The following is a 26895-nucleotide window of genomic DNA, read 5'->3' on the forward strand; positions in this document are numbered from 1 at the left end:
ATGTCAGTCTACGATCTATTTTGAGTTAGTTTTTGTGAAAGGTGTAAAGTCTGTGTCTAGACTTTTTTTTTTTTTTTGCCTATGGACATCCAGTGTTGTAGCACCATTTGTTGAGAAGACTATTCTTTTTTCCACTGAACTGTCTTTGCTCCTTTGTCAAAGATCTGTTGACTACTATTGAATGTAAATTATACTTCAATAAAATTGACTCAGAAAAGGGAAAAATTACATGCACACAAAGCAAAATTACATATTTTTCAAAAATATAAACAGAAGTATGTACTTTAAACACAATAGATTGATTGCCCAGGTATATGGGAGGGTGTGTGGTATGGCTATAAAAAAGAGTGAGTGAATGAATGGATGGAACGAGTGAGGGGTCTTGCACAGATCATTGATGATCATTTTGGTGGATTGATTATTGCCATCAACGGTTCTCTCCTTCCTGGGCACTGGGCAACCCAGCTAGAAACTACATTTCCCAGCCCCACCTTGCTACTTGGTGTGACCATGTGAATGAGCTCTCTCCAGTGGGATGTGAGTAGAGGTGATTGTGCAACTTCCAGTTTCATATTCTTAAAGATATTTGCTCTGTACTCTACCTTCTATTTGGTTGTGGTGCAAAAGATGGAAGTGAGTAGCACTCTCCCACTCCCTCCCTCCCCCACCATATATACACACAGCACACACGGGATTCCTGGGCACATAAAGGAGAGTAGGGAAGTCTTGAAGGAATAAGATAAGCATGAACATTTTGCTCATACAGGTGGGTCCATACCTAATCATTATACTCTAGCATTCTACTAGAAGTCATTTATCACCGCCACTACAAAATTGAAAATAAGTACCACAGTACGTTTATAAGTACCACAGTACGTTTATAAGTACGTTTATACTTATAAATAAGTATAACAGTACGTTTATAACCCACATGAAGTTAAGGTTAAATTTTTACATCTTGTGTTCTTTTGAACCTTTTTGCATAACTTGTTTTGAGTGTGTCTCTTATACGAGGCATATGATTGATTTCTTTTTCATCTAAACTGTGCGTCTTTGTCTTCTAATCGGGAGCTTTACCTCATTGACATGTATTGTTTTGATTATGTATTTTGTTTTTGGTAATCTTGCTTATGATTCATGCTTGTTTATGATTCTATTTATTTTTTTCCTGTCGTTTGTTATGCGGACTGTGTTTTGTTTGCTTTTATCTTGCTGTAATTTGGAAGATAGATATACTATTTTTAAATTCCACTAGGGTTTAAGTTTTCAAAAATGTATTATTTTTTATTTCAAAGAGACCCACACATCTTTATTATCAAGCCTATTCAGCAATATATAACCTAAAAAAAAGCAGTGTCCCTCTAAGAAATATATTTCTTTGTATCTTAGCATGTCACATCCAAATGAGATGTTACAGATTCCACATACACCCCCCTCCTTTTTTGGTTTAGGGGGTAGCATGGTAAGAGTCTTGGACTTGGTACAAAATAATTATGTAATTTATCACACACACTGATACTCAGAAGTCCAGCTTTGATCTTCTTCAGTGACCCCTTTGAATCATAGCTGATCTTATTATTAGTTTTATTAGAATCTACTGACAATGTAGTGATTTTTCTTTTGTTTCTCAGCCTTTTTTTACCCCCAATGACATACATAATGAATTCACATACAAGGCACATTTTCATGAGCATAACCTGTTTTTGAGGAATATCAAACATTTCATAGACAAGTGAAATAAACAGCCCTTCCATTTTTTTTGGCATGCTATTTATAAAAGCATTTTATAAACAAATGAGTAGTAAAATCAGCCCTTCAAAGAACTTTTAAAAAACTTTGTCATTTTATAAGGAAAAGTGCATAAATATAACCAACTTAATTTTTTTAATATGCAGCTTTATTTAAATTAAAATGTACCTTTTAATAAATTTTATTTTCCCCACATCTTCACACCACAGATAATATTAGGAAAGGAGCAAATATGTGCTGTTGCAGAATAAACATGAGCTCATCTTATTTTACTATTTAAAATTATAACAGAATTCAAATCTATATCGATGTGATTATGATTATTTATTTATTTATTTATTTTTGGTACGTGGGCCTCTCACTGTTGTGGCCTCTCCCGTTGCGGAGCACAGGCTCCGGCCGCGCAGGCTCAGCGGCCATGGCTCACGGGGCCCAGCCGCCCCGAGGGAAAAACCCGCGTCCTCTGCATCGGCAGGCGGATTCCCAACCACTGCGACACCAGGGAAGCCCCACTCTGAGTTTTCAGTTAACTAATTAATTAGTTTCAAATTAGGAAATGTTTCAAGCAATCAGAACAGTACACTCTCCACCTAGCTTAAGAGATAAAACATTAGAGAGACAATGAAAGCTTCTGATTTAAAACAAAACAAAACATCTCTTAAAAAAAAAATCAGCCTTCCTCTCCTCTTAAAAAAAAACAAAAAAAACAAACCAAAACAAAAACCCAAACCAAACCCCGCCACTTTTATGAAGTATCACATCCATCTACTAATTTATTTTTACGAATAAATAATTTTCAAAATTCAGTCTTGAACCACCCCTTGTGATTAGTTTCTTGAGACAACTTTGCCTCTGATGATATCATAACACGGTGTTACAATAATACAACTGCTGGACATTGAATTTCTTGAGCCATCAAATTCATGAATGAAGCTGTTTCTTTTGACTTTCTTCACCGTAAGATGTTACTGCAACACTTTTTCGTGGAATATCTAAATGCCAACAATTCAATGTTCAAAAATATAAGACTAAATGAAAAGTAAGTCTCTCGTCCATCCCTGTCCTCCAATCACTCATGACTTCTCCCAGGAGAGGTAGCTATGGCTACAGTTTCTTGTGTATCACTCCAGAAATATTCTATGTACTCAATGAATTTTCAAGCTCTATATATCGGTTAGGCTGGATGAAACAGAAAGGCCACTATCCCAGCTTAACCCAGGAGGAGCTTCTGTTTCTCATTAACGAGAAGTCTGCAGGCAGGCAGTTAAGGGTGGGCAGCATCCTCATGATATCATCAATGTCCTGCTATTTTCTATCTTTCCGCTCAGTCAGGCTTAATGTGTGGTTTTTCCTTTCTTCTTCATTGTCTCATGGTAACAAGTTGATTGTTCCACTTTCACTCTCGCATCTCTATTTCACTGATCAAGAAGTAGGAAGAAAGAGGGAAAAGTGTGTTAAAAGCAGAAACATTCTCAGAGGTCTTCAGCTGCCTTCCATTTATATCCCATTGGCCACAGGGATGTCACATGGCCACTTGGAGGGAGCCTGGGAAGTGGAATAATTGCATCCTATGTCCATGAATCCTACTTTGTTTTTTTCACTTAACTATGTAATTCAATATGCTTTACCTTTTCAGGATACACATGTTCAATGTCAGTTAGATTCATTTATTTAGTTATTCATTTAACAAATGAGACTGTGTTGGTCACTTATGTGGCAGAGACTTCTTCCAATATCCATTTCTGCTGTTCTTAGAACCACTAATTTTTAGATGGACACGAGACTGCCTAGCATCCTTGTAGTGAGGTGTGGCCATGTGACAAAGTCCTGGCCTATGGGATGAGAGCCCAAATGATGCGTCCAATTTCTAGGTCCTGCCTTTGAAGAGGACACGTTTGACTACCCCCTCCTCTGTTTCCCTTCCTGCTGGCTACATTTTGGCCTCTGTGGTGTTCCGTCATGCAGAGGATATTCTGTGTGTAACAGCAGCCAGATTTACATCCTAACTAATACGTCTGTGAACGAGGCAGACATTGGCTCCAACGAGGCTAGGGGCCCACGATACAAAAAAATGATAAAACTAACTTCATGCCTTTGAGGGGGGAAGACCAATGGATAAACCAATATCTTTGAAGGCATTGGTCAGTGCTGGAGTAGGTCAGGGACTTTGGAGCCCAGCAAATCCAATTACCTATCTTCCCCTATCTATCCATTTGTGCAGCTCCCTTAGCCATTCACCCATTTATTCATTTACCTACTTATCCATAGGTCAATTCATTTACCGGCCACCCATTCATCCTCCATTCAGTCATCACTTCCTTCCTCATAGCTCATGAGGACCCTGCAGGTGTTCTTTGTAGCGAGTTATGCAGGACCCATTCTGATGTATGTTTCTCAGCTTCAAGTCAATCCGAATGGCCCCTTTTACCACAGTCTTAACAGATGCCAGGTATGGAGATCATTATACACTTACAATAGGATGATGAACCTTCATATTCAGATCACACGATAAATGCTTACTGGTGCACATTTTTAGATTTTTGTAGATAATAAAAATTATGTATTCACTAGATAGTCTTTTTCAAGCAGTCCCTCCCACTTCCCCTGACCTCTCACTTCCCCTGAGTCAGATGTGACACCACCTCAGATCGCAGCCAAGGCTGGGGCAATGTAGGAAGAGAAGAAGGACAAATTCGGTGTTTGCTGAAATCATCTGTGATGCTATAAAACTAAAGGCTATCCCTAGCTGTGCATTCCCTATTTTTGAGGTCTAGGGTGAGGTGGCTGACTGCCAAGGGAGACAGCAGGCTTCATTCACCTCCGGGGAATGCAACTCATTGTCTCCCTCTCTTTCTCACTTAGGTCGTTTAAACAAATTTTTAAAAATTCCCTTTAACAATAAAGAGGAAACCAAGGATGCAGATTATGGCAAGAACATAGTCAAGGTATGAAATTTTCTGTTTCATTTAGTGTCTGAGAAAACAGAGCTGTTGTTAAGAAATAAGATAGTTCAGATATTGACCCCTATTAAGAAATAGTAAATGTTACTTGTCAAAGACGCTATAAACTTATTTGGTTAAAAACATTAAATATCAAACTTCAGACAAATCAAACTTCAGCAGTTAAGTCTGATAATAATGGAGCTGAACTGGGGGTGTGGGGAGGAGAACAAGGTCGGGGAAGGAAGGGAGGGAGGGGTGACATTTTTCTTTCTGAAACCAAAAGAGCTCTGGAACCTGTAGAAATTCTACCCTGTTCTTGGTATTGGGCGTATACAAAGATTCAGATCCCTTTTTCCTCCGTTCCTCGGTAGGAAATTTACTGTCTGCTCAGGTACATGAGATACACGACTGTGAAGTCAAAGAGCAGAATGGGACGATGCTACAAGCAGTGTCACCCAGGGGATATGATGTGCCACATGTCAAGTAAATAGCAGGAATAAGAAATGTGTGTTCCTCCAAAGGCTGGCAGTCACAAAGGGTTGGAAGGGCCAGGGAAGCTACTTTTCCCTCCTCTTCCTTTCCTTCCTCCCAGTTCCAGGCACTGGGGGATACAGGGAGGAAGAAAACAGAGAGAGATCTCTACCCTCCAGGAACTTGCATTCTACTGGGGGAAGACAGACAATAAACAAAATAAATAAAAATAATCGAGTGTATAGGACAGTGACAAGTGCTATGGAAAGAATAAAACAGGGAAAAGGAATCAGGATGGTTGTCAGGGTGTAATTGAAATTTGGTGGTCAGGGAAGGCCCCACAAGGAAGGTGTCTTGAGGAAAAACTGAAGGAGGTGAGGGAGGGATCCATGCAGGTAACTGGAGGAAGAGCCTTCCAGGCTGAGGGAGTAGTTATCCAGTGCCTGCTGTGGGCCCCGCGTGACAAGATAGCAATATGTGGCTATTTGCGAAACCATCTTCGACAAACCTTTAACACCTACTACAAAGAATGAGAGTGTTTCTTCCTTTCCCAGGAGATGGTAGGTTGAAGGTACACAGCGGAAGTTTGCATAGAAGCAACAGCAACATTTGCATTTTTGAAAGAAGCAGTCTCTTAACCCAAATGGGGCGGATGGGAGCCTAGTAATGACTTTCCAGTCAGTGTGATGGAGGAGTTGTAGAGGGAGGGGAACATAATGAAAACGGGACAGGGAGATTTTGTTACCAAGCACTCCTTCGTTCACAACCTAGGGCAGCCGACCTGCCCTCTGCAAAGATTCTGGGTGGAGATGCTTCCACGGGTACTAGGCCAGCTGTGCTCCTGGAAGGTGTACACCAGGAGCAGCTCCCCAGAAGGTGTTAGATACCGCTTGAGACTCATTACGCTGTCCAGAGTGCCTTAGATTACCAGGCAAAGTTGCCTCTGGCAAGGTTTAGAGAAGGAAGGACTGTCCTTCCAGGCTAGCCTCTGTAATCAGACTCTGGAGGAGTCTGCCTCCCTATAAAATACTACAAAAGGAGGCTACAGCTAAGGGGTTATTGGGCTCTTGGCTTCACTGTGAATGAGTTCCATATCCTAGCACCAGAGAGACCTCCCGGTGCCTCAATTCTTTCATGCCTAAAATAGGAATAATAATAGTAGTACTTACCTCATAGGGTGTTCTGAGACTCACAGCCCTCAATTGGTGATAGCTATCGTTACTTAGAGTTAATTATTATTAGTAGCAATACTTCCTCAGAATTGTTGCATGGATTGCAATATGTCCAAATAAACAGATTTTAAGGGTTCCCTGAAGACTGGCAGTAGGGTTGCAGTATCTGTAGAGGTTAAGAGTGGAGGGTCTCGGCCTGAATGCCTGAGTTTGCATCCAGGATGGCCACTTAGGGGCTGTGTGCCCTTGGACAAGTTACTTAACCTCTCTGAGCTTCTCTTTCCTCATCTTTCAAGTGAAAATAATAATTGTGCACATTTCACTACCTGGAAGGAGGCTGGGCCAGGCTTTCTACAGCCAGAGCATCTGTGCTGTCCAAAGGGCCTGGCAGTGAGGGAATATTCTTCTACTAATAGAATACTTATGAATACTGATACTTTAGAATACTAATAGGATAATTACGTTATTATAGTAACAGCACCTACCTCAAAGGGTTATTATGAGGAAAAAGCGCTTGCAGAGGGCTTTACCACAGTGGCAATAACTATATGCCATTATCATTTTTCTTATCCCTATTCTGTAGATGAGGAAATTGAGGCCCAGAGAGGTGAAGAGACAGGACGCCAGGAGCATGCAGCTAGTCGTGGCAGGGCTGGCACTGGAACCCAGGGGTTCCGCCCGGTGCCCCGCAGCTGCCCAGCCTGGGAACTAGACAACTCCTCTCCCTGCCCTCCCCACTCCACCCCGGAAGGCACCCTGGGAACGGAAAGCTGGCCGCCCTCCAAGTCCCAGGAGCTCCAGAGTCCTGGAGCCCTGACCCCGCTCCACCCTCCCCCATCCCTAGAACAAAGTACACTCGGCCGCGGGAACATTCCAGCCCCCAGAAGGCCAGGCGGGGTGGCGGCCGGGCTCCCGGAGCTGTGCCGGGCGTCTGCGGCCCCGGTCCAGCCCCGCGGTGCCCCTGCCCGACGCCCTCCCGGCTTCTGCGCCAGCCGAGTGTGCAGACGCAATTGCACCGGAGGAATTCTGTCTTCTCTTCCCTCACCGCCGGGACACAAAACTGAAAAGGCATGGGACGCGGTGGGCGGAGCAGATGCCGAGCAGGGCGCTGGTCCCCGCGGGCGCCGAGCGGGAGCTGAGTTCTCGGCGGCGCCAGCGCTGGGCAGAGCTGGCTCCAGGGCGCACTGGGCCCCCCCTGCCTCACTTTACTTCTTTATAAGAAATTAACGCACGCTTTTGTTTTTTTTAAAAAAAAAAGGACAAGTAGAACTAGGAGAAAGCTCTCCATTCATCCTACCACTCTGAGACAACTGCGATTAATTTTGGTTATGTCCTTGCAGACAGTTCTATGCACAAAAGCACACGGTTGTATATTGACATAAAAGGGATCGTGCTGCTATAGTTTGTTTTTAAAGTAACAGACTTTAGGTTTGGGAGCAGTTTTAGGTTTACAGCAAATTGAGGACAGAGTGCAGGGTCCCTCTATCCCCTCGTTCCCACCCTCACAGTTTTCCACTATTAGTAACATCTTGCTTTGGGGTGGTACTTTTGTTACAATTGATGGACCAACACTGATACACTATTATTAACTAAAGCCCGTAGCTTAATTAAGGTTCACTCTTTGTGCTGTAAAGTTCAAAGTTTTGATAAATGCATAACGCGTCCTGTGTCCACCGCTACAGTAGCATACAGAATAGTTTTACTACCCTAAAAATCCCCTGTGCTCTGCCAATTCATCCCTCCCCCTGAGACCCCTGGCGGCCACTGATCTTTTTACGGTTTCTCTAGTTTTGCATTTTCCAGAACGCCTTATGGCTGGAGTCACACAATAAGTAGCCTTTCCAGGCTGGCTTCTTTCACTTAACAATATCCTTTTAAGCTTCCTCCATGTCTTTTCGTAGATTAATAGCTCATTTCTTTTTATCGCTGAATAATACTCCATTGTATGAACGTACCACTGTTTATCCATTCACCTCTGGAAGGACATCTTGGTTGCCTCCAGGCTTTTGGCAGTTATAAACAGGCTGCTGTAAATATTCATGTGCGGGTTTATTGTACTGTTTTCTAGCTTGCTTTTCTAAGTTATGTTCTGAATGGCTTTTGGTGTTATAAATATAGATGTCTGTCAGCATTTTAATGGCTACATACAATCCTAGCACAGTTTATTTAAACAGCTCCTTTGTTAAACATCTAGATTGTTGCCTCTAGTCTCATAAGTCTGTTCTAACTAGTTGGTCTACACCATATCTTGTGGTTAAGGCTTGGCTGACTGAGTCCTGTGTTCAAATCCTAGATACCCCACTTACTGAGTGAACCTGGGCCAAGTTTTTAATTCCCTAGGACTTGGTGAAATCTGTGAAATGGAAATAGTAGTTGTACTTATGGTGAGGATTAAATGAGCTGATACATGCAAAGTATTTAGAATAGTTTAGAACCCAGTACATATAAACTCATAATAAAATTCAGCTCTTATAATTTATTATCTGTTGCGCACCTACCACGTGTCCTGAGCTAGCGATTGTGGAAGTTTTCAAAGACTAAATCATATGTGTGATCTTACCTTCAAGGAACTTTGAATCAGCTCCTGATGCGGGATAATGCAAAGCAGAGCAATACTGATTCCTTATGTTGTTTTCTCTGTGCCAGGTACTGTTCTGGGGCTGGGAGAAAGCAGGGCTGGTATTTGAACAGAGGTCTGGTCTAACGACCATACTACTCTGCCTCTCTGTACATGTAGTTCCAATACAAAAGACGAAGCAAGATGTGTCCTAAGAAAGTGGAGATGAAGTGTGAGAATTCAAGGGACCCAGTGATGGCTTCCACCTGGGCATACCAGGTAAGGCTTTATGTTAAAATCCATTCCCTTAACACCAGAAGACCTTATCTGTACCAGGCACAGCCCCAAGCACTGGATAAATAAAGAGGCAAATAAGGGACTTCCCTGGTGGTCCAGTGGTTAAGACTCCATGCTCCCAGTGCAGGGGGCCCGGGTTTGATCCCTGGTCAGGGAACTAGATCCTGCATGCCGCAACTAAAGATCCCTCATGCTGCAGCTAAGACCCGGCACAGCCAAATAAACAATAAAAAGAGGCAAATAAAACCAGTGGGGAGTTCTGGTGGGAGAGATCAATGACAGGTTGTGGTACAAGCCACAAAGGAAATACAGGCTGCCATGTTGGGTACAGGAGGGTGTAGTGGAGGCTACGCCTTGGGGTGGTCGGGGAAGGCACCTGGAAGGAGGTGACTTTGAAACACTGAAAACTGTGGGGTGAGGAACCAGCCACATGAGGAGTTGTGTGGGATATTATAGCAGCAAGAAGGAGCAAAGGTGTGGAGGTAGAAGGGGGTTTTGGGTGTGGTCTGATTCTGTCAGAAGCCAGTGTGGGAGGAGCTCAGGGAGCAAGGGGAAAATGACTAAAGACGAAGCTGCAGAGTAGAAATGGACCTGTTTCTAAGAACTTTCCAACTTAAAAGAGCTCCTGAGAGTGGCTGGGCGGCCTGGGACAAGAGCACCTACTCTGTGTGTACCTGCTAGGGACCAGGCTCCATACTGGGCTGTTCAGGGAGTACTGTGTTCGACCTTTCTAAGAACTTACTCTACAGGTGAGGAGACTTAGGCTTGAGTTTTATTCCAGGTGCAATGGGAAGCCATTGAAGGGTTTTAAGCAAGGAAGTAGCATGGCTGGGTTGATATGGCAACAAGATCCAGCTGGCTGCTCTGTGGGACGTGGCGTGCAGGTTTGCAAGGAACAGAGGGATGAGTGAAGGGACTCTGCAGTCAGCCAGGTGGGGGGTGGGGAGAGAGAGAGAGGGAGAGAGGGAGAGAGGGAGAGAGGGAGGGGGAGAGAGAGAGAGAGAGAGAGAGAATGGAGATTTGGCTAGTGTGGATAATGGAGAGCGAGCTGGATCAATTTGAGCCATTTGAGATTGAGAGGAGATGTTGATGAATTGGACTGGTAAGGAGAGGAAGGAAGCTGGTATGTGCTTATTTAATTTATTTATTTATGGCTGTGTTGGGTCTTCGTTGCTGTGTGCGGGCTTTCTCTAGTTGTGGCGAGCTGGGGCTACTCTTTGTTGCACTGCGCGGGCTTCTCATTGCGGTGGCTTCTCTTGTTGCGGAGCACGGGCTCTAGGCACATGGGCTTCGGTAGTTGTGGCACGCGGGCTCAGTATTTGTGGCTTATGGGCTCTAGAGCATGGGCTCAGCAGCTGTGGCGCGCGGGCTTAGTTGCTCCGCGGCATGTGGGATCTTCCCAGACCAGCACTCGAACCCGTGTCCCCTGCATTGGCAGGCGGAATCTTTTTTTTTTTTTTTTTTTGCGGTACGCGGGCCTCTCACTGTTGTGGCCTCTCCCGTTGCGGAGCACAGGCTCCGGACCCGCAGGCTCAGCAGCCATGGCTCACGGGACCAGCCGCTCCGCGGCATGTGGGATCTTCCCAGACTGGCGCACAAACCCGTGTCCCCTGAATCGGCAGGCGGACTCTCAACCACTGCGCCACCAGGGAAGTCCTATGCTCATTTGAAATGATTCAAATAATTCAAGAAGGTATAAAGAAGAAACAATTTAAAATTCTCTGAAATCCAACTTCCCAGAGAGAGAACTACTGTTAACTTTTATTGGAACACCCTTCTGGACATCTTTCTATATCCAAATAGGATAAATAAATGGGCTCTTTTAGTTGTAAAAACAAGGATCCACTCAAGCTAACTTATGTAACAAGTATTTTGCTGTGAGGACTCAGGGGTATCTCCCAGAATTGCAGCCAGTCAGGCTTCACGAGACGTGGAAAGAGTGCAGAAAGCCAGGAACTCAGGTTATTCTCTTTCCTCTGCTTCTCTCTACCTGCCTGCTCTGGTCTTCGCAGCGTTTTGGTTGACTAAAAAGCACACACCTGCCATAAGTTCCTTCCCTGACTTTGTATCTCTGCCCCCGAGTCAAGTACCTAACGAGGGTGAGCTGACATCACTCTGCCAGAGATCCCATTTTCTGGAAGAGGGAATGGGATCCAGTGCACTAGTGATGGGATGGTCCATCCTTTATACCATGGAGAGAGGACATAGGTACAGAGGCAGGTAGGCTGTTTGGTGGCAGGAAGATGAGATATTTCCCTAGGTTGCTTCTTTTATCTCAAGGAAATGAGTGAGGTTGTCAGCTGAGAAGCTGAGAGTAGAGTGGGGACAGGTATGGGAGGTTTATTAAAAGGTGAGAAGAAATGAAGTAGTTATCTCTGAAAGCGGAGAGGTGAATTTATGAGGATTAGTGCGGATGACCCACTTGAAGTTTGTGGTCATGAATTTAAAGAGAGATTAGTGGGTGCAACTGTGTTTTCCTCCAGCCACATCTGGGTGCTCAGGCGTGAGTGTGAGGTGCAGGGAATTAGCTTCTACCATTTTTCAGGACAATAAGATGAGGAAGAGAGGGGCAAGGAGTAAAGTGATGGACTGTGGAATCAAAAGGGATAATGAAGAAAATGAGATGAGCAAAGTGATGGGCAATGAAAGTGTTGGGGAGTCTCCCTGGGGTTGGAGAATTTGAGTCAGGGTACAAGAATAAGCAAGCTGGAAAGATTGGAAGGAATGGCCAAAGAGTGGGATGCTGGAAACTAATTTAAAATGTAGTGAAAGTGTTGATGACAGTCAAGGGCATGACCATGGCAGTGGGAGGAGGAGGTTGCATAGAGGACAAGACAGTTGGAGGTGAAGAAATCAGGAAGCTGGATTACCTGACTCTCACCTGCTCCCTAGGGATTCTCACCTGGTGGTATTCACACCCCTTGTGTAGTCCCTCTCACATTCAATAGAGCTGATCTGTGTAACTAATGACTGTGTATGACTTCCAAGGTTACCTTGCGAAAGACTTGTGGCTTCTGCTCCCCTCTCTCTTGGGAGAAGCCAGCCACCCATGGTACCCATGTGGTGTGGACCAACCCATGCTAACTTGCCAGGCACGTTTGTGAGCCACCTTGGGAGCCAGGTTTCCTGCTCCAGTTAAGCCTTCCGATGACTGTGGCAGCTCCAGCAGACAGACTGCACATCCTCAGAGACTCTGAGCCAGAATCACTGGTCTAAGGTGCTTCTGAATTCTTGACCCAGAGAAACCGTCTGAGATAATAAGTGCTCATTGTTTGAAGTTTTGTGGTCATTTTGTTACACGACAGTAGGTAAGTAATGTGGAACCCGAAAAGCTAAGATGTTGTATGGGTGTTTGATGGATGTTGGTTGAAGAGGCTGAGAGCCAGGCCCTAAATCTTCAAGGAGTGAGGCAGAGTAGCCAGGAGGCTGGGAAAGACTTCAATAGGAACAGTGGTGGTGTAGTCTAAGGACACAAACTTCAAGGGAAAAGGAGTTTGTAGAAAAAAGGAAGGATAATTAGTCTAGAAAAGGTAAAGAAGAGCAGGGAAGACCCCCACCCTACCTCTGGGCCTGTGTAGGGGAATAATCAGCTGCTACATGAGAGGGTTGCAAGAAAAGCCATGTCCCCAGGCAGAACCAGATTTTAGTGCAAGCAGGAAGGGGAAATGAATGTTTGGAGAAGAAGTCCAGGATTTAGGGCATTTTGCTGAGGGTGAGCCACGAGTTCCAGCGTCAGAGTGGAAGAATGGAGGAAGTAGGAAGGGTGGGAAATTGGATTAGATAAGGGATGTGCATCAGAGTCTGAGCAGTGATGGATGGCCATCAATAGATTTTGAGTTTTATTACTTTTTATATTGAAAATCTATCATATGGTTATATGACTCTTCTTTATCCTGTCCACATGGTAAGTTTTAATCATTAATTTTCAAATTTATACCAACCTTGCATTCTTGGAATAACACAGACTTTCAGGATATATTATCTTCCATATATATTGTTGAATTCATTTTGCTGTTATTTTGTTTAAGGTGTGTTCATTAGTGAGATTGACTTATACCTTTCCTTTCATTTATTATCCTTGTTAGATTTTAGTAACAAGGTTATGCTGGCCTCAGAATTTGAGTTTGGGTATGTTTCCTCTTTTCTATTCTCAGAAGTGTATGTGTAATTGTGGTATTTTTCTTTCTTAAATATTTATTAGAATTTGCCAGTGAAGCCATCTGGGAATGGAGTTTTCTTTGTTGGAAGATTTAAATTGTAAATTAAATTTCTTTAATATATATAGTATTATTCAGATTTTCTGTTCCTTCTTTTGTTGGTTCTTGTAAGTTGTAGTTTTCTGAGAACTTTCTCAACTCCCTTAAAATTTTAATTTATTTGAAGACATCAAGTTGTAACTTTATAATGTCTATAGGATCTGTAACAATGTCCTTTTTCGTTACTAATATTGGTAATTCATGCCTTCTTTTTTTTGTTTATCAATTTTCCTAGTGACTTTTATATTTTACTAATATTTTCACAGAATGGTCTTTTGACTTTGATCAATCATTTATTGTAAGTTTGTTTTTTGTTGCATTAATTTCTGCTCTTTATGGATTCCTTTATACTTTAAAAAATATAATTCGTTGAAACTTAGAGTTACCATATGACCCAGCACTCCACTTCTAAATGTACCCAAGAGAAATGGAAACATATGTTCACACAAAAACTTGTACACGAATGTTCATAGCAGCATTAGTCATAATTGCCCCCAAATGGAAATAACCCAAATGCCACCAACTGATAAATGGCAAAACAAAATGTGGTATATTCATACTGTATTAGTCTGCTAGGGCTGCCAGATTGGGTGCCTTAAACAACAGAAATTTATTGTCTCACAGTTCTGGAATCTGGAAGTCCAAGATCAAGGTTTGGCAGTTTTGATTTCTCCTGATGCCTCTCTCTTTGTCTTGTAGATGAATGCTTTCTCCCTGTGTCCTCATGGGGCCTTTTCTCAGTTCATGTGCATCCTTGGAGTTTCTTTCTCTTATAAGGACACAAGTCCTATTGGATTAGGGCCCCACCTTTCTGACCTCATTTAACCTTAATTACCTCCTTAAAGTCCCTGTGTCCAAATAAGTTACTTTGAAGGTTAGGGTTTCAAAATATGAATTTGAGAGGAACACAATTTAGTCCATAATAATATTATTACATGTTTGTTAATTTTTATTGCTGTATAGAAATTCTTTGCTGTATAGAAATACTATGTTCTATTCATCTATACTACTGTTAATGGGCTTTTGGCTAGTTTCTAATTTGAGGTTATTATGAATATGTTTCTAGGAACATTCTGTCTTTTGGATGAACATTAAAATCTCTGTTGGATATACACCTAAGAATTGCTGGGTTCATTAAGTATTCTTATTTTCAGCTTTACTAGATACTGCCAAACACTTTTCCCATACATTAATTTACACTCTTACCAGTGGTTACTGAGAGTTCTGTTTGTTCTACATCTTTGTCAACACTTGATATTACCTGGGGGTTTTTTTCCCATTTTTTTTTAGTCAATTCTGGAGGTAGTGTGGAATATCTGATGATTTTAATTTATATTTCTGTCGTGACTAATGAAGTTGAATAGCTTTTCTGTGTTTATTGGCTGTTGGAATGTAATTTATTGTGAAGTGCCATTTTCTTATCGATTTGTAGGGATTTTAAATATATTCTGGCCATATGAATACATCCTCTGTTATTGAAAATATCTTCTTGCACACTGTAGTTTGCCATTTTATTCTCTTTCAACTAGCAAATACTTTTACTCTTAATACAGTCCAATTTATCATTTTCCTTATATAGTTAGCCTAGTATTTTGGTCCTATTTAACAAATCTTTGCATACTCAAGGTTGTGAAGATGTTCTTTTATGTTTTCTTCTAAAAGCTCTTTTGTTTTTAAAAGTTCGTATTTGGATCTGCAGTCTGTTGGAATTATTTTTCATGTGTAATGTAAGATAGGGACCAAAATTCTTTCTTCCGTATGGACATCCAATAGCCCAAGACCATATATTAAAATAGTTTCCTTTCCCCGATGTACTGCAGTGTTACTTTTTCTATAAATTATGTAAGTGAATAAGTATGAATTGGATTCTGTTTATTGGTTTATTTGTCTATGTTAGGATTGATATGCTTTTATCATTCTATTTCTATCTTCTATTAACTTGAAAATTATATATTTTTAAATTATTCTATTAGTGGTTACCCCAGTGATTATAAATAAACCTCTGATTTATCAAAGTCTAATATTACTAGGTAGTTTTACCTTCTTCCCAGATAATGTAGGAAATTTAGAACACTTTAACTCCATTTATCATCTTTCCCAACTTATATGTGATTTTTTTAAAATGCATTTTAGTTCCATATGTATTTCAAACCTCACAAGACATTATTATTGCTTTTGGCAATTGGTAGTCAATTAGATTTTTCTATATATCTGTTTGTTTTGTTGTTCTTCATTTCTTCCTGCATCTCTGTACTTCCATCTGATACCTTTTCCATCTGCCTGATGAAAACACTTTAATGTTTACTTTGAATCAGATCTGTGATGAATTCTCTTGATTTTTATTTATCTGAAAATGTTTTTATTTCATCTTCAATCTTGAAGAGTGTTTCTGCTGGGTGTAATATTTTAGTACTCTGATGGTATTATCACATTGTATTTTAGACTTCATTGTTTTGTTAAGATCTTATATGTCATAATTTTTCCTTCTTTGAAGGAAAGCTGTCTGTTCTCTCTTCTAAGATTTTCTTTGTGCTTGAGTTTATGATTTTTCTAGGTGTGTTTTTCTTTTTTAAATCCTCTTTGGGAGTTGGTAGTAATTCTTGCATCTGTGACTTGATATCTTTAATCAGTTTTGGAAAATTCTCAGCCATTATCTCTTCCAGTATTGTTTCTGCATCATTTCTCTCTCTTTTACATATGGGACTCCATTATACATATGTTAGGCCTTTTTAATGTATTGCTTGCTTTCACTTCTATAGTTTATTTATTTTTGACTCTTCATGCAATCTGGATATTTCTTCAGTTCTATTTTTTAGGTACCTTAATTCTCTCCTCAGGTTTGTCTAATCTGCCATTAATTCCACACATTAAGTGTTTATTTGCCAGTTATGGTATTTTTCATATTTAGAATTTTTATTTTGTCCTTTTTTATGGTTTAGTTCTTTGATGAAGTTTTGAGGGGATACAAAGAGTTACTTAGTACATTCTCAAGCAGGTAGACTCTTGCCCCAGGACTGGCTTTGGAATCATCTGATGATCTGTTGGAACATGGACAGTGCCCTGTGAACAGCTCTCTATTGACCAACAAATAGCTTCTTGGTTTATGAATGGAAGTTTCAAGATGAGTAGACAGCATCTTGTTTGGAAGCCTGCTACTCTGATTGAAAAGGGTAAAAACAAAGTGGCTCAGTGGTCTGAATTGCATGTTGTTTGCCTCCATGTTTGGGCTTTTACTGACTTGTAGGCAGTGGTCAATGGCCCAGCCTTATGGTTAGGCAGAAGGACAAAGGAAAACAGGCCTGTGAAAGAGATACCCATATGGAAGTCATCTTGGGAATTTGCATTAAAATAGGACATACTGATGCCCATCTTATTTGTGCCTGGGTTGTCATTTATAAAGGTGACCGAGTGATGACACTTAGAGATCAATGCCATTGAAAGGAGATTTTTATCACTTACAGTTCCTGAGAGGAGGGGGCTTGTTATGCCATACACTAGTGTTGATCAGGAGACAGAAAGGAGCAAAGGGAAGGCATAGGTCACAACTTTTATTGGGGTTTCTGTGGGAAATGCAAGGCAGGCCAACATAAATAGCTTAGGACTGGCTAGTTTGAAAAGTTCCAATAAGCTTTGGAGCATGGGGGCTGTCTCTAGTAGTCTGGTATCTGACCCTGGGATGGTTTAGGGCAGGGGAAATATTGGTTTGGTGTGTGAGAGTGAGATAAAGAGGTGATTCAGGGTATGGACTCTGGATCACAGGGGAGATTTAAACCACTTTGGCTGTTAGTTTGGCCCTGTGACTAATGGATGCCAAACAGACAAATACAGAATCTAAGAACACACAGTTTCATGATCAGAAGGTCATTGGAGCTAGCACGTAGATATCCTGGTGTGCTCACTTGAGGTGGCCACCTAGGTCCATGAAATAAATGGATATGGGAGCTGCAAAAATGCAGATATGGGCTGAATTTAGGTATATTCCTCTTGCATCCTCTGAGGCACGAGATGCCTGTAAGAACTGTTCTATCTACCAAAAAGAGAGGCAGAGACTGCAGATACCTATGTGATGTCGAAAACTTGGCCTCTGTGCCCCAGTGCCGAGTTAAATCTTGGAGACAGAGTGTTAGGTGAAGTAGAAAAGGATAGCTTTATTGCTTTGCCAGGCAAAGGGGGCCACAGCAAGCTCCTGCCTTTCAAAACTGTGTGTCCCAACCCTGGAGGTTTTGGTGAGGAGTTTTATAGCAATAGTTCAAGGGTGGGGTTGTGGTAAGATTAGGGTGTGTGCAGGGCCTGCACTCCTTTAATCTCATCTCAGGTGGTCTCCTAATCTTGATGAGCTTCTCTGGTTCCTTTAATCTTCACTCAGGTCGTTTCTTGGCTGCTCCTCCCTTGTCTCTGCATCCCCTCCCTTCCCCGACTAGCAACTGTTCAAATCTGCCCTTTGGAACCCAGGGAAGATCATGGAGTCTGGAGTCTAAAATCTGTTCCCTACAAACAAGAAATGGGAGACAGAAAGGCTTCCATGCCCAGGAGCCTCACAGGGTCCTTCTCGATTTCACGTGGGGAAGATTCCTTGCGGGGAAGGCAAACGGGACTGATACTGGTAGCACTGGGAGTCTACAAACGGGTCCTGACAAGAACAAACACTTACTCTGGTTTGGGCTTTGCATACCCAGCTGTAGATGCAGATGTTCAGGGTACTGTAAAAGAACTGGAACAAAGACAATGTTCTTGAACACGAGTTCATGTGCCCGATGCACAGTGAGGCCAAACGAACTGAAATGTTGGCGTTTGGAGCCGAGAAAGGTTTATTGCAGGGACAAGCAAGGACAATGGGTGGCTCATGCTCAAAAAACCCGAAATTCCTGAAGGTTTTGGGGGAGAAGTGTTATAAGCAAAATTTAGGATGAGGGCTGCAGGGTGTGTGACTTTCTTCTGATGGGTTGGTTGTGAGGTAACAGGACGGTGTTCCAGGAATCTTGGGCCCAGCCTGAAGTTATTACGCTCCACCTGGGTGGGGGCCTTAGTTGCTGCAGAAGAACTCAAAGATATTTTTATGTATATTCCTTGAGGAGGAGCCAGGACCCTGCCCCAAGGCTGCACTATTATTTCTTGACTGCTTCTCCCTTGTTTCTGCATTCCCTCACTTCCTGATGAGCAACTGTTTGAATCTGCCCTTTGGAACTCAGGGAAGGTCATGGAGGCTGAATGAAGCCTATTTCCTACAAACAAGAAATGGGGGACACAGAAAGGATTTGTACCCGGGAGGCCCACAGGGTCCTGCTTGGTTTCAATAACAAGAGATGATATTGTCTCTTAGCTTATACCAGATACCTGAAAGTGTGACGCCATGTATTTCTGGGGCCACTCCTGCTTTTGACATGATCATACAGAAACCTGCAAACCCGAGTGACCTTGCCCTGGGACACGTTTTGGTCATATGATATGACAATGAACTAGACTAATTGTTAGTAACTGAAGGGGACTCTAGTAATGTGCCAATATCTTTTTACTCTTATTTTTCAGGTTACATCTACTGTAGTGTGATAATAATGTAACATCGGTATTGTTTGTAAGAGTATAATAATGATATCGATGGCCAAGTGTGTTGGGAAATTGAGTTAAAAGCCTCCTATCCCTATCCTGCACTGGCTCTTCCTTACGTTAGGCATATTCATGTTGGAATGTTGCTGTATATGTTGTATAAATGTTACACCAAATGTAGATGCTTAGGTAGGGTTGATTGTTTTGTTATATGGGAACCATAACCAAAGATGGGGCAGAGTGGGGTGAAGGGGTGGGGGGTGGCCTGTGTTTATAAGAAAGAATTTGTCTGGTCTTTGTCCAGCATTCCTGGCACAGAGCTTCTAAAACCCTTGGAATTTCCCAAGGGATCAGAATGTCTTTGTAATTCATGAGCTGTTGGATCACAACTGAGTTTATGCTAATGAGATGACTCAGGGTGAGCCTGTAGATAGCCTCATGTCAGGGACTGATTGGGACTGTGATATTAGCCTGACCTCTCAACCTCCAGGGAGGGGATGGGGCCTGGAGATTGAGTTCAGTCACGTGGCCAGTGATTTAATCAAGCTTGCCTGTGTAATGACACCCCAACAAAAACTGAGACACTGAGCTCCATGGAGCTTCCTGGTGGTTGAGCACATCCGCGCACCCGGAGAGTGATATGCCCTGATTCTAGGGGCAGAGTGCATAGAGCATTATGTTCGGGGACTTCCCAAACCTCACCCTATGTCTCTGTCTTCATTTGGCAGCTCCTTTATAATAAAACTGCAGTCATAAGTATTGTGCCTTCCTGAGTTCTGTGAGTCATTCTAGTGAAATATTGGACCTGAGGGAATCATGGGAACCCTCAAATTTGTAGCCAGTTGGTCAGAAGTGCAGGTGGCCTGGGGACAACCCCACAACAGGTGTGGCTTGTGTCTGAAGTGAGGCACAGTCTTTGTGGGAACTGGCCATTCCCTTACACCTGTAGAGTTCACTGCCAACTCCAGGGGGTCATTATCAGAGTTGCATCTCGGGGCACCAGTTGGTGTCAGAAGAGACTCTGATATTATCCCTTGCCCCAAAGGCTGACAAATACTCTGCTCGCTTCTCAACCTCTCAAATGCCTTTTCTGGACTCATCTGATGCCCACTGGGGAAAGGCAACACTAAACCCTGAGCTTACCTCTCTAGGTTTTCTTTTTCTGGATTTTGACCCTCTAAGTTTTCATCACCTTATTAGATCTTCAATCCTCCAATCAGATGTTTTTCATATTCTGCCCAGATTTTCTGATTGTCCTCAGTTTGGTCTGTGAATCCAGTCTATTCATTAATGGAAACATACATCTCTCTTTTCATAGATTTTTTTTTCATTGTGATTAAATACATATTAACTTAAAATGTATCATTTAAACCATTTTTAATGTGTATAATTCAGTGGCATTTAGTGCATTTTCAGTGTTGTTTAATCATCACCACTACCTCGTTCCAGAACATTTTCATCACCTCAGAAGGAAACCCCACATCTCATACCAGGTACTCACCACCCCCTCTCCACCCAGCACATGGCAACCACTCATCTGCTTTCTGTCTCTATGGATTTGTCTGTTCTGGGCACTTCATGTAAATGGAATCATACAACATGGAGGCCTTTTGTGTCTGGCTTCTGTCACTTAGCATGTTTTCAAGGTCATGGATTTTTTTACATGTGTTTTCTTTGTTTTCAGAATTTTCTGCAGTTACTGTTTTTGATTTCCTCTTTGACTCAGAAGGCATTTAGAAGACTGTTTTCTAATTTTTATTCTATTTTTTATTATTCATTGGTCAGTTTTGATGCACTATAGTCAGAAAATATGACTGATTCTATTTGTTTTCTTTGTTTTTTTGTAAATCATTTTCTTTATGGCCTGTTGTACTATCAGATTTTGTGAAAGTCTCATGAGGGCTTGAAAATGAGATATGGTCTCTATATTCAGGATATATACATACGTATATATATTTAGCTGTCTAACCTGCTAGTTAACTATCTCTCATCAATCTTATTAAAAATATTATTCAAAATCTCTGAATCACAACTCATTTTTTGTCTGTCTGATTTGTAATAAGCACCTTATTACACTTTTATGTCTGTCTTTTATGTTTTTTGTCTGTCTGATTTGTAATAAGCACCTTATTACACTTTTATTTCTGTACTTATTTCAGTATTATACTCTGTAAATTAATCCTTATAATTGTTATGTTTTTACTTTACGTTTTTCAATGCTGTTATTTGTTGTAGCGTTCCTTAGCTTGAATTCAGCCTGTTACTCTTAACAGAATTCTTGCCTACTTTTTGTTTGTATTTACATACAATATGTTTGTTTCTCCATTAATACCAACCTTCCTGGGTTTTTTTGTTTTAGGTGTATCTCTCGTTGATAACATACAACTGTCATTCATTTTTTTTTAAACAGTGAGCTTATATTAGTTTTATTCATCCCTGCAACAGATCGGTTTCGTCTACTTCTGTCATATTTTGTGTTCTCTGCTTTTATGGTTCTGTGTGGTCTGTTTTTTGTTTGTTGCTTTCTGGCAATTTGGAAGGTAATCAGACTGTTTTCTGTTCTCCTGGTGGTTACCTTTGTAATTTTAAATACTGTGTTTAACCAATATTTTTCAATTTATTGTCTTCAGAGAAGAAACCATATCGTTTATTCTCTCCTAAGAAAAATAAGAACATTGGTGATTTAAAGACTATTCCTTGCAGCTGCTTTGGAAAGCTGTATGGCAGTTCCTCAAAAAATTAAACAAAGAATTACCATACGACCCAGCAATCTCACTTCTGAGTATAGAAGTGAAAGCAGAAACTCTAACACACTCATACACCCATGTTCATAGCAGCATTATTCACGATAGCCAAAAAGTGGAAGCAGCCTGTGTGTCCATCAACAGGTGAATGGACATAAAAATGTGGGATTCGAATATTATTCAGCCTTAAAAATGAAGGCAATTCTGACACATGGTACAACATGGACAAACCTAGAAGACATTTTGCGAAATGAAAGAAACCAGTCACAAAAGGACACATACTGTATGTTTCCTCTTATACAAGATTCCTAAAACAGTCAAGTACATAGAGACAGAAAGCAGGTGGGTGATTGCCAGGGGCTGGAGGAAGAGGGATGGGGAGTTAGTGTTTATTCGGTACAAAGTTACAGCTGGGAAGATGAAAAAGTTGTGGAGATGGATGGTGGTGACGGTTGCACAACAATGCGAATGTACTTAATGCCCCAGAATGGTACATTTTAAAATGGTTAAAATGGAAAATTTTATTTATGTCTATTTCACCAAAATACAAACAAACAAACACCAATCTCTTTTCCTCCTATTCTCTCCCATCTTCTTTTTAAATGACAATTTTGAGATTCTTTCCCCCCATAACTTATCATCAACAACAACAATATTTTGTAGGCCTTTTTTTGTTGTTCACAATAACTATACCCATAGTATTATTTTCCTGGTAAATACAATCATTACAGCTATAAAAGCTTACTTATATCTTTATTTTTTTTAATTTTATTTTTTTATTTTTTGCGGTACGCAGGCCTCTCACTGCCGCGGCCTCTCCCGTTGCGGAGCACAGGCTCCGGACACGCAGGCTCAGCGGCCATGGCTCACGGGCCCAGCCGCTCCGCGGGATGCGGGATCCTCCCGGACGGGGGCACAAACCCGTGTCCCCTGCATCGGCAGGCGGACCCCCAACCACTGCGCCACCAGGGAAGCCCTATATCTTTAAATAGATGTAATGGCCACCACCAGTCTTTTTATACCTCATTTCCTTCTACGTAAGTTGTTTTTTCTTTTTTTTGCATTTTAAAAAACATTTTTATTGAAGTACAGTTGATTTACAATGTTGTGTTAGTTTCAGATGTACAGCAAAATGATGCAGTTTGTAAGATCTTAATTTGAATTCATCTTTTGATTGTTTTTATCATGTCTTCAAATAGAGAGATTTCCTGACGATAGAATGAATGATAATGTTACTGCGATGTCTTTGGAGGAGACCCTTCCAGCCGGGGCCTGGGAACAGCTTCCCTGCTGTTGCAGACTCTGGGGTGCAGCACATTCCCCTTTGGTTTCCCTCAATTCTTGCCTACACTTTGTCCATCATTCCTTCATTAAACTCTCCTTCCTCATCCAGCTTGAGGGCTCTTTTTCCACCATGCCTGAGAGCCGTTGCCCCCTCTTCCTTTCATGAGCCCAGCCTCCTGTCCCCTTTCTCTCTCTCTCCTTCTCTTTTGCCATCCCTCACTCCTGCCCCTCACTCTTCTGTTTCTTCCTCCTTTCTTCTTCTCCTTTTGGAGCTGGGTGACAGGCGAGTATGTAGGTTAGCATATCAGGCTCCTCATCTGGTCTGTGGTTGCCCTCGTCCCTGGGTGGTCAAGAATACAGTATTCCTTTCTGTACTGCTCCGTATTCTGGCTGGTTTTCAGAGTGTGCAGCCCATTGCCCAGCCTCTCAGCTACCCAACAGTGCTCACAGCTCTGTCCTATGCTTTCTTCCTGTAGGCAACCCATTTATTTCCTAGTCGGACATCTCGGGAGGGTGGGTGAGACCAAATCTCTTACATCAGTGTCTAGATGGAGCATTTGCTTGTTCAGGCCAAGACATTATGAATTTAATTTTTACGGCTTTCCCAATCCTTGTGTTCAGATTTTATTGTACTAGGAGTTTAAAATGTAATAAACAAGGAGAAAAAAAAATTTTTAAGTCACTCTGGCTAACAGAATCTTTAACAGACCCTTGTGAGTCCTGTTGTTGGGGAGTATTTGTCCAACAGACCTGGAACAGTTTAAAAAAGGAGTGGAGGTTTGGTTAACATTAAAGAAACACAAAGATTTTTCATCTGGCTCTGGGGGAGACCAGAGCCACAGAGGGAACAAGAAAAGAAAGAGGGGATTGAGCATTTTTGCAAACAAATGATAAAACTGCCTTTTAAAGAAGGAAGGGGGGGGGACCCCTTGTCCAAACAAGACTTTTGCCAGGGTAGGAAATCATTTCTGCATTTGTTTACAATGCTCAGGCAGCCCGTCCAAAGTCAACATGGCCTGGGAGCGTTGCCCTGGAGCCTCCTGCTCTCTGCCAGCTGACTGCCAGCTCGGGCTCAGCTATTTCTGGGACTTGGTTCCCTCCCTTGAAAAACAAACTGTGGCCCTCACTGTCATCCCCAATAAAAGCCCCAGTTTCTGCAGACTTAATCACGTTTTCCAGAAGAGTTGTCCAACTGGGTGCCTAGATGCTAAGTGCTGGGTGTCAGAGAGCCAGTGGTGGGGGTGGGGAGAAGCCTTTCATTTGCAAGGTGCCAAGGTGGAAATTTCCATTGCACTCCAAGATGGCTTCCCCTGTGGCCAAGGAAACCTGTTCTGTCCAAAGAGGAGACCCTGGCTAATGGACACCCTGAAATGTATGCCCTTTCCTACAGTTCATTCTACAAATCCACAGCAAGGTTTGCCTTTACTAAAAAGTGCTGTGATTACTAGTAAGAGCCCTATACATCTGGCTCTCATTTTCGTGTAGGAAAGACTTCTGCTTCTGTTATCTTATTTGATCTCCACCATGAGAAAGGTATTATTAAGCTCATTTATTTAATTAATCCATTTGTTTCCTAGTTTTGTGTTAATAATACAGTCACATGGTTTGAAGATTTTCAAGTGAAAATAAAGTCTCCCTTCCACTCTGTCCTCCATCCTCCCAGTCTCCACCTGCCCATGGGTAACCACGGTTGTTCATTTCTTGTGTATCTTTCCAGAAATGCTTTCTGTCTATGTAAGCAACTTAGAGTGGTACAAGGAGAGAGTGTTGCACTGAGACAAGAGTCCCAAGCACTAGTCTTAGCTCTGCCTCTGATCTGCTGTGTGACATTGTGCGTGCCACTCTCCCTCTCTGGACTTCACTTATGTCACTTGGGAAAATGGGAATACTAATGGCCGGTATTCATTAGGCTTATACGTATTACACGTGAAACCGAGCAGGACCCTGTGGGGCTCCTGGGCATGGAAGCTTTTCCATGTCCCCCATTTCTTGTTTGTAGGGAACAGCCTCCAACCTCCATGGCCTTCCCTGAGTTCTAAAGGGCAGATTCAAACAGTTGCTAATCTGGGAAGGGAGGGGATGCAGAGACAAGGAAGGAGCACCCAAGAAACAATAGTGCAGCCTTGGGACAGGGCTCAGGGGATACACATAACAATACCTTTGAGCTCTTTATAGAACTAAAACCCCCAACAAATGGAAGATGTCAGCATTCTTCATTCCAGATTAAAGGAACAAGAGAAGCTCTTCAAGAAGACCACCTGAGGCCAGGTTAAAGGAACCACAGAAACTCATCAGATTACCTGAGACCAGATTAAAGGAGTGCAGGCTAATCTTATCAGCAGCCCCACCCTTGAATTGTTTGCTATAAAACTCCTCATCAAATCCCACCCCCCACCCCGTGTTGAAACACATAGTTTTTAAGGGACACGAGCCAACTGTGTCCCCCTTTGCCTGGCAAAGCAATAAAGCTATTCTTTTTTTTTTTTAGTATTTATCTATTTATTTGGCTACGCCAGGTATCAGTTGCGGCATGCAGCATCTTTTAGTTGTGGCATGCGGGATCCAGTTCCCTGACGAGGGATTGAACCTGGGCCCCCTGCATTGGAAACGTGGAGTCTTAACCACTGGACCACCAGGGAAGTCCCTATTCTTTTCTACTTTACCCAAAAGTCTGTCTCTGAGATTTGATTTGGCATGACTGTAGAGACACCGAGCTTTCGGCATAACATGTATTAGTTGAACTAAGTTCACCACAACACTATAAGGAGGCATTATTAGCCCCATTAATCAATGACAAAACTGAGGCATAGGGAAATTAAATGACTTACCCCGTCATAGCTAATTAGAGGAGAGCCTGCGTTTTATGACGCTAGGCAGTCTAACAGTAGAGCTCTTAGCTGCTTAGACCACTGTGCCACTACACTGCCACTCACTGATTATATCGACAATGCTCATAATGGCTTGAGGCAGGAGGCTGACCCAAAGTGGTTCTTCCCAAGTCTGATATCTATGGTCCTGTGTCCAGTTCCTGTGACACTCTGGCCAGGCAGCTCTGACTCACTCAACCCCATTTAGATGGACAGCGGGCAAAGAACAGCAGACAGCAGGGCAAGGCTCAGGCGTGAACACTGATGTCAGCCCAGTGTCTCCCTCTCTGTCCCTCCAGGGGCATCAGGACAACTCTTTAAAAACAATTTTAAAAATAAAAACAAAAACAAAAACAATTTTTTTATTTTTATCGAAAGCAGTAATGTACATAATTTTAAAAGTCAACTAGTCAACTAGTATTTGGAGACATCGCAAGAAGACCGTATCCCAGGACAACCCCTTAACCCCTTTGGCTACTTCTTTATGTATTTATCTCCGTTATTCGAAATCAGCAGTTTACTTTTCTGTAAAAGGACAAAGCTTTTCTGTAAAGGGCTACGTAGTAAATGTTTTCACCTTTGTGGACCATACAGTCTTTGTTGCAGCTACTCCACTCTCCTTGTAGCTAGAAAGCAGCGTAGGAAATATAGGTAAATGAGTGGGTAGAGATATGTCCCAATATGACTATATTTACAAAAACAGATTTATGCACAAAAACAGATTTATTTACAAAAACAGATTTGGTCTGTGCGCTGTAACTTGTTCTAATTGCTTAAACTTCCATTTCTTAATATTCTTAATTTGTAATTTTAAGCATTGCCCATTAATTTTTTGTTAGAGCAGATAAGACTGTACCTTTCTTATTTACCCTCTCTGCAGTTATTTATCCTCCCCAAGTCATCCTAATAGAGTTATAGCATAATTATCAGTTAAATCAATATTCAATGTCTGCATTATTGTGACTGAGTAAATACTATTCTCTGCTCAGTCAAGTAGTATGCTATGTGACAG

The 26895-nt window shown here is 42.0% G+C and overlaps 1 long non-coding RNA gene across 1 annotated transcript in view; it reads left to right on the plus strand.

Annotated features, from left to right (window-relative positions):
• The first annotated feature begins 8953 nt into the window (after positions 1 to 8953).
• The window catches only part of LOC132531745 (uncharacterized), a 33062-nt gene continuing 15120 nt past the window's right edge, over positions 8954 to 26895 (plus strand). Inside the window, exon 1 of the long non-coding RNA XR_009544205.1 lies at positions 8954 to 9170. This is a non-coding gene — a long non-coding RNA (uncharacterized LOC132531745). The remainder of the gene's footprint in view (positions 9171 to 26895) is intronic.

This window comes from Lagenorhynchus albirostris, chromosome 1 (assembly GCF_949774975.1).
Source record: "Lagenorhynchus albirostris chromosome 1, mLagAlb1.1, whole genome shotgun sequence".
NCBI classification, from domain to species: Eukaryota; Metazoa; Chordata; class Mammalia; order Artiodactyla; family Delphinidae; genus Lagenorhynchus; species Lagenorhynchus albirostris.